Genomic DNA, 7,220 nt, shown 5'->3' on the forward strand with positions numbered 1-7,220 from the left:
TATCAAAGGCAATTAAGAGAAAGCAGTCTACTTCTTTCACCATCAGATTCGAAACACAACAAAACAAATGAAAAAATCTAGAACTGACTGCATGACAAGCTTCTTTTCTTCTCAATAGAAAAGTTCCTTATTTATTTTTAAAAACCTCTGGAAGAATTACTATATATATGATCATTCTGACTTGAAAGAAAAAAAGGCTATAAAAATGGTATAACAAGAAAATAGCCATCCGACAATTCTTTATACAACAGCTATTTGTGGCTTGAAGGATCATTACTGTAAGTTTCTTCTTTAACTCTGGATTATTATTTTTACCCACAAACACGTAAGTGCTTACTGTGATTAAGTAAGTCTCCAGGAATTCATTTCTTCTACTACAGAAAATAGCCTAAAGCCGTCTACTGTTGCCTCTGCAAGAAATAGTCACAAGTTTGTCTTTACCTTGAAAATACTATGGGTTATTGCCTAAGAAAGAGAAAAATGAAAAAGTTTACTTCAATCTCAATTTACACTTTCTCTAACCTTGAGAAGATATTAACAGACACCATGCTTATAAGGCAGGCAAGGTCTATGCCCTGCAGTCACTTTTGGAGAGAATTAATGCCTCCAACAAATCAATGGTAACTTAAACAGACCAAACAAAACAGTAGTCTAAAGAAAATCGTGAACTTTTCTCAGCTGTCCTGATGGATGTTAACTTTAAAGCTTCATTATAACCATTTAAATGCCATTGGTTCAATTACTACTTTGAGCTTTTCAGCAAAACATTCAGCCAATGCACTGATCCAATGTTTCTGTTCAGATGTTCCAATCATGTACACATACCCTCTCCAGACAAGGCAGAGATTTGTAAAAAGTTTATTTAATTGTACTACATATAAGGTGTAAGTATAGCCTTGAATCATACTTGCCCAATTATGAGTTTGTTGTTCAATTTAATTAAACTCATATAGTTAAGAGAATTTATGTATGCACTTGTACCAGTTGAAGCTGTTATATTTTGTTTTAACTTGAATGTAATTTACTTGAAGCTTATGTACTTACATATTTTTAAGGAATTGCATAAATAAATTAAGAATTTTTTTTAAAAAATATTTTAAAAATGTGCTTAGTTTGTCAAATTTAGTCAATTTATTTAACTAGCCACTAGGATGTTTTCCTTCCATAATTCCAGTTTCCTTGCACTGCAATTAACAAATCTATCTGCATTTTAAGTATCTAAAGATTAATGATATTTAAAGCCAACAAAACTTTGTATCTTACTATGATGTAAGTATCTACACACAAAATTGTTTTGAAATAACTACATCTGATAGGCTGTATGTGAAGACAAGACCTAAGCAAGTAGCAGATTTAAACTAAACTGATTTCTAACAAGAGTATAGTGCAAGTGGCCCACAAGCTTAACAGAAAAAAAAAAATTAGACTACCTTTTTCCTCCGAGAACGGAATCTTTTTCTTTTATTTTTCTTTTAGCAATGTCTAGAAAACAAGTGGGGTTTTTTTGTCACCCTTGTTTTCTTCTAATTCTTAATATCCCCAGTCTTTAGCGTTGTGCAGCTGGCTGGTTGATGAAGCCCACGTGAGGGGGGGGAGGTAAATGTGAAGGGTTTTCTGGGTGTGGTAAATAAAAGAGCTAGGATGAGTGAAGAAGAAGGCAAGAAAGATGTAGTATTTAAGTGACGGGATAATGACAGGTTTACCTACATAAATTGCTATTGACTGCTTCTTAGTAGAAGGGAGAATGCAAAATGAAATGGAATAACAGTAGGGGTACAAAATGAATGAAAAGCAGGCAAACTAGGCTATGCCTGCTGCATGTAATGTCTAATGAGGGGAAAGAAAATCTTTGTTGTATTATACCTAGTGCTGTGATCTTTGAGCTTTTCAGGACATATTTTAGAATTAATTGAACAGTAGAAGGAGAAAAAATCAACTTACTAAGTGTGGTGGGGGAGTTGTTTGGAAAGAAGAAAAATGGAAGAAACCAGTAAATAACTTAGTGCATAGTTAAACATTAGGGATATCTCTTGTGTCTGTCCTGCCTCATTGAAGACTGCTAGATCCAGTATTTAAGACTTCACTACTTTAAAAAGGAAAAAGCTTCTTTGCCCAGAAGAGTTTCTAAATGTGAAGAATAGAACAGTGATAAATTTTTTATTTGACATAAAATATTGGGATAAACATGAACCCCACTATTAAAAAGGTATGTTAAGGTAAATAACCTGAAAACATAGGCACTGAAATGGATTGTGCTAATTGTGTAACAGTGCACCTAACTTGGATCATGTATTCATTATGCTTTGTCTAAAAGCACAAAACCAAATCAAGAACAGCCAGGGGACAGAGGTCGGGTAAATCAGTGACACCTTAGGCACAATAAATATTCTCACCCGCATCCTGGACGCATGCTGAGATGCCAGAAACCTGTAACATAGTTTCAGAAAAAGACAGGTTATTCCCATTTGTGACACCTTTTCTGTGATAACTAAAAGCTTTGTCCAGCTGTCCTTAAAATGTTGTGCATCACATATATTTGTCTCCTGGTACAGACTAAAAGCTATGTGTAACAGAAGTCAGTATTACTCACGGTATGAAATGCTGCTGAGATACAAATGGCATGTACACTTTACTTTGCCAGAAGGAATTCGTTGAAGATGCAATACAAACCAGTTCTGCTGTGAAAGAAAAATCCTTCTCTCACAGGGATGTTGTCGTGGTTTAGGCCAAATCGGCTACTGGGGACCTGGGGGACCCCAGATGGGACCGACAGATGCTCTCCTCTACCCCTCTTCAGAGAGAGGGGCAGATGTGGAGAAAGATCTCCAGATACTGTTGTGGCAATTTCTAACTACGTTAAGTAACAATTGCTGCTGCTATCTCACTGCACAAGCATCACTGCATGTGCAGCTGTGTGGTGACCCAGTTCAGAAAGTTGAAGTGGCCAGAAAGCAGTCATTTCTGAGTGAGGCTAGTTTTTGGCTGGTACGGCACACAAGAGATGGGATCACAGTAGCCCTAACTCCAGGTAATTTAAACCACTGTGAAACCATACCTTCAAAGGGAATTTCCAAGGCAACTGAGAAGTGCTACCAAAAGAATCTAGGTGAAAGAAACTGAAGAAGCCAAGAAAGGTATTAAGTAAGATATAACTAAAAATGTAGACTTCTTCCAAGTTTTGTAACCAGGAGTTCCATTCATATCCTACTGAGACAGAAATTTGTCAAGCGTGCCTCGTGTTGCAGTGAATCCAAGTGCGGTTACAAATGTGAAGCACCTTCATTTCTCAAACACCAATGAAAGGGCGTGTGCTGGGGAACAGCACTTTGGGACATATTTAAGAGACTTAAGGAATCGAGGTTGTCTCCTGGGTTGCAAAGTCTAGGCCAGTATTTTTAACTGCTGTGTTCAGGAAACAATTCATATTAGCGAGCACACAGGCTGGCATATCTGCTACAGGCAGGAAGCAAAAAGACACCTCATACCTCTAACTAAATCATGCAACTGTAAAAAAAGCAAAGGATTCATCCTCATTGAAAAGGAGACAGGTTTAACCGTATTAATTTGGATATGAAAACTACTGGTGTTGAAGTCCTGGGGAAAAAAAAAAAAAGACTGTTTATAGCAGACTACTTGATAGTAATAGATTATGGCAAAGTTTGCACATAAATGTCTTTCTGGCAAAAGGGCGTTCATAGCAGGTGCAAGTACGCGCATATTGCTAAATCAGTCTAAAACAGTGTTGCCCACTTCAGAACCTTCTAGCAGCCACAAGACAGCTCTCCAAGGACATTTGACATGCTGGGCTGTATGCAACTGTGAAGAGGGTAGAGGTGCTGTGCATTTGCAAATGGAATCATATACGATAACAATTTTGCAATCTTAATAGTACTGTTGGCAAGATTCTCTAGCACTGACTCTGATTATTAATTTATGCTAATCTTCATTCTGTCATATGTTCACAGTTAGTTACTTTTGATAGCTAAATTAAGTTATTAAAAATATACTTAATATAAGTACAGTCACACTTTTCTATTGTGCAGACAATCTTGAGGAATATGACGATCTTCTTAATGAAGCAGACGCCCTAAACACTTGGATGAATGCCAGGAAATTCTTCTCATATTTTAAATGTCTGAAGATCTTAATGCCTTAACCTGCAAAGGAAACTGTATGTGCATTGTGATCAATATTTAAATGTAGAAACTGTCACAACAGTGACTCTAACTATGCAAAACAAAATAGTAGTTGCCATGTGAAATGGAAAACCTGGACTTTCTCCTTCAATTCTTTTCCTGAAAGAATAGGTTTTGTTAATTCATGTACTAATGGCTAAACCAACTTGTTGGACTTACAGAAATACTACTTTACTTGTATTTGTTAACACAATTTGATTACTGTTCTTGATATAACTACAGATAAAAATCAACAGGTATCATCAAAATTAAATTAAATCATGCACATGACTCAAAGCATCAGCCTGGAAAGATATTCTCTAGCAGAATAAAACTATTTTCTATACATGATTTCTTACAGAGGGGTAGGAAGGAGGATAAACAAAAGAGGATGAAAGTCACTGTATCTCTGTGAATAATTAGGAACTTGGAGAGAGGAAGTTGGATAGCAAAAACAGAGAAATTTGACTATCATCTGCCTTCTTTATTGATGTTTAGCTTTTTGGGCGGTTAATAAGAATTGAGTGCATTCTGTAGCTAAGCAACTGGAATTGATGGAATTTATTTTCTCTTTTTTTTTTTTTTTTTCATTTCCCTATCTCCTTTCTTCCATGAGCATTTTTATGTGTCTCCATATTGACAAAATGTAGCAGTTTGTGAGAGAGATTCTGTAAACAGAAAGGTGGTGTGGTTTGGGCTGGACTGGCCACTAAAAGGAATGACAGATGCTTTCTCCCAAGTAAGAGAAAGATGAGAACAAGAGAGAGACTTATGAGTTGAAAAGAAACTAAACTACTTTAATGAAATATTTATAATAAATAAAAAGAAAAGATAACATCAATAAGAAAATAATGAAATATATACAATCTATACAAAACCATATCAAGCTCCCAGGATGACAATCACTGTCACCAGCAGGCTCTGGGAAAGTCCCAGACTAGACTCAGTGATGGATGGGAACTGGATTCTGGAACTGGATTCAAGAACGCATGGATCGGGATCAAAGGCAGACGAAGAGACAAAGTCCTCCTTGGATGTCAGTCACTGAAGAAAGAGGCTGATCCCTTTGATCCCTCAGCTTTTATACTGAGCATGAGGCAGATGGGATGGAATACTCTGTTGGTCAGTTTTGGGTCACCTGTCCTGTTCGCTCCTCCCTGCAGATAGATGCCACCCCTCTACGCTTTTCTGCTTCTGACCCTCCAACAGGGCGTATAACAGTTGTCTGACCTTGCGTGTTACAGCAATATGTATAAGCAGGAGCCTCTCTGCACACCATTCCTTGCTGTTCACAGCAAATATAAGAACTTACGTGCTAGGAGCAGATACTGTCTGAAAAAAATGTCATTAATTTCAGAGAGTTAGAAGAGGCTTAACTGTAAAGGAAAATTACAGGAAAAAAAAAAAAAGGTTCTGTTTTATGTCAAACCAGGGCAAAAGGAAGGCTAAATTCATGTATTTCCTTTTATTTGAATTTAGGTGAGGTTGCATTACTAAAGGCTTTACTGATTCTGTGGATCATATTGATATTGAAGGTGTGAATTATGTATTTACATATCTGTATTGACCTACAGAAATTTTGCAACCAGCCCGAAAACCCAGTGAAAACTGTTGTTATTTACCTATCTAACTCAAATTATTCACCTATGTAAGTCACATCATTTGTATACCTAACACTTAGCATCTCAGAATTCTTATCAACTTTGTCTTATCTCATGCTTGCTGCAGGTAACTGCTTTAGTCTATGATTTCTGTATTAGGCCTATTCTTTCTGGTTAAACAAGGCAGTGGCTTTCTACTGTTTCTCTCCTTAAAATTAACAAATCCTAACAGTAACAAAAATCCTTCCATTAGGGTCTTACCTATCCTTGGTAACATGTTTTTTTATTAATTACCTTAATGTAAAGCAGTTACTTTCATTTTGACACTCTTGAATTTAAACTTCAGTCCATTGATCCTGCAGTACTCCTGTCTATCACAATGAAATATTCTCCTTTAAACTGACTTGGGCAAACTTGAGTGCCTCAACAAGGAAGAGAGTGTAATATAGCCTTCTTGTAAACATTGAAGCTTTTCTTGTCTGAGCAATTCCTGGTGTACCTTTTTAACTCTAGGGGGAAAAATTATTCTCTGCCATCACCCACAGATGGTGCTTGAGGGTGGGTCTCATCTACCTTCTGCTGCTCCTCAGACAGCAAGTCACCACGTGTGGCAGTGAACCCCACAACCCGCTTGGTGGGCTGAAGGCTCAGCTCCACGAAACCCCAGCAATCCAGCTGAAGGGTGGTGGGTACGTTGGCTGCCCACCCTCCACTGAGTGCTGAGGCCACCACCTTCACTGACCCTGGAAGGGCAACCATTAGGTGAGAGCTACTGGCCCAAGAGGTCTCCAGCTGTGGCTCAGGGGTTGGCTCCAGGCCAACACAACTCTTCAAGCATGAACTGATTTGACAGCTACTGTAACCACCTTCCTCTAGTATACCCACATGGCGACTCGCTTCCTCCAAGCTTCCCTCCATTGGTGAGCCAACTGTGTTTTCATGCTGGTCGTGACCTCTTTCACTCTTGCAGGGTGCTGAACAAATAAATGTCCCCAGGTCTGGTGCCAGATGTCAGTTTGTAATGACCCCACAATGCTCCTTTAGCATGTCGGAGCGCAACCGCAGACATGTTCCTCCGAAATGGGAGAACGCAGGTAAAGTTTCTTCCTCTTTCCCAGCGCCGTGCGTTTGGCTGTGGTGTTGCCTTGTTTACAGCACACTTTCACCCAGCCGCCACTACTCTCCTTTGCCACTCTGGGAACATTTGGATACACAACTTACGTAACTTTTTTCTTCTGTGTTGTGTTGTTGGTTGTTCTTTTTTTGTTTGGGGGTTGTTTTTTGTTTGGTTGTTTTCTTTTGGGGTTTGTTTTGGGTTTTTTTGTTCCCTTTTCTTTTTCTCCCCATAGCGAACGTGAGGCACCTTAAATTGACGGCTCACGTTAAATCACTCAGAAAACAGCCGGCGTTGGGTTCTGGAATGGCCGAAGGAGGCAGAGCAACC

This window comes from Charadrius vociferus, unplaced genomic scaffold, assembly GCF_000708025.1.
Source record: "Charadrius vociferus isolate BGI_N301 unplaced genomic scaffold, ASM70802v2 scaffold377, whole genome shotgun sequence".
In the NCBI taxonomy this organism is placed as follows: domain Eukaryota; kingdom Metazoa; phylum Chordata; class Aves; order Charadriiformes; family Charadriidae; genus Charadrius; species Charadrius vociferus.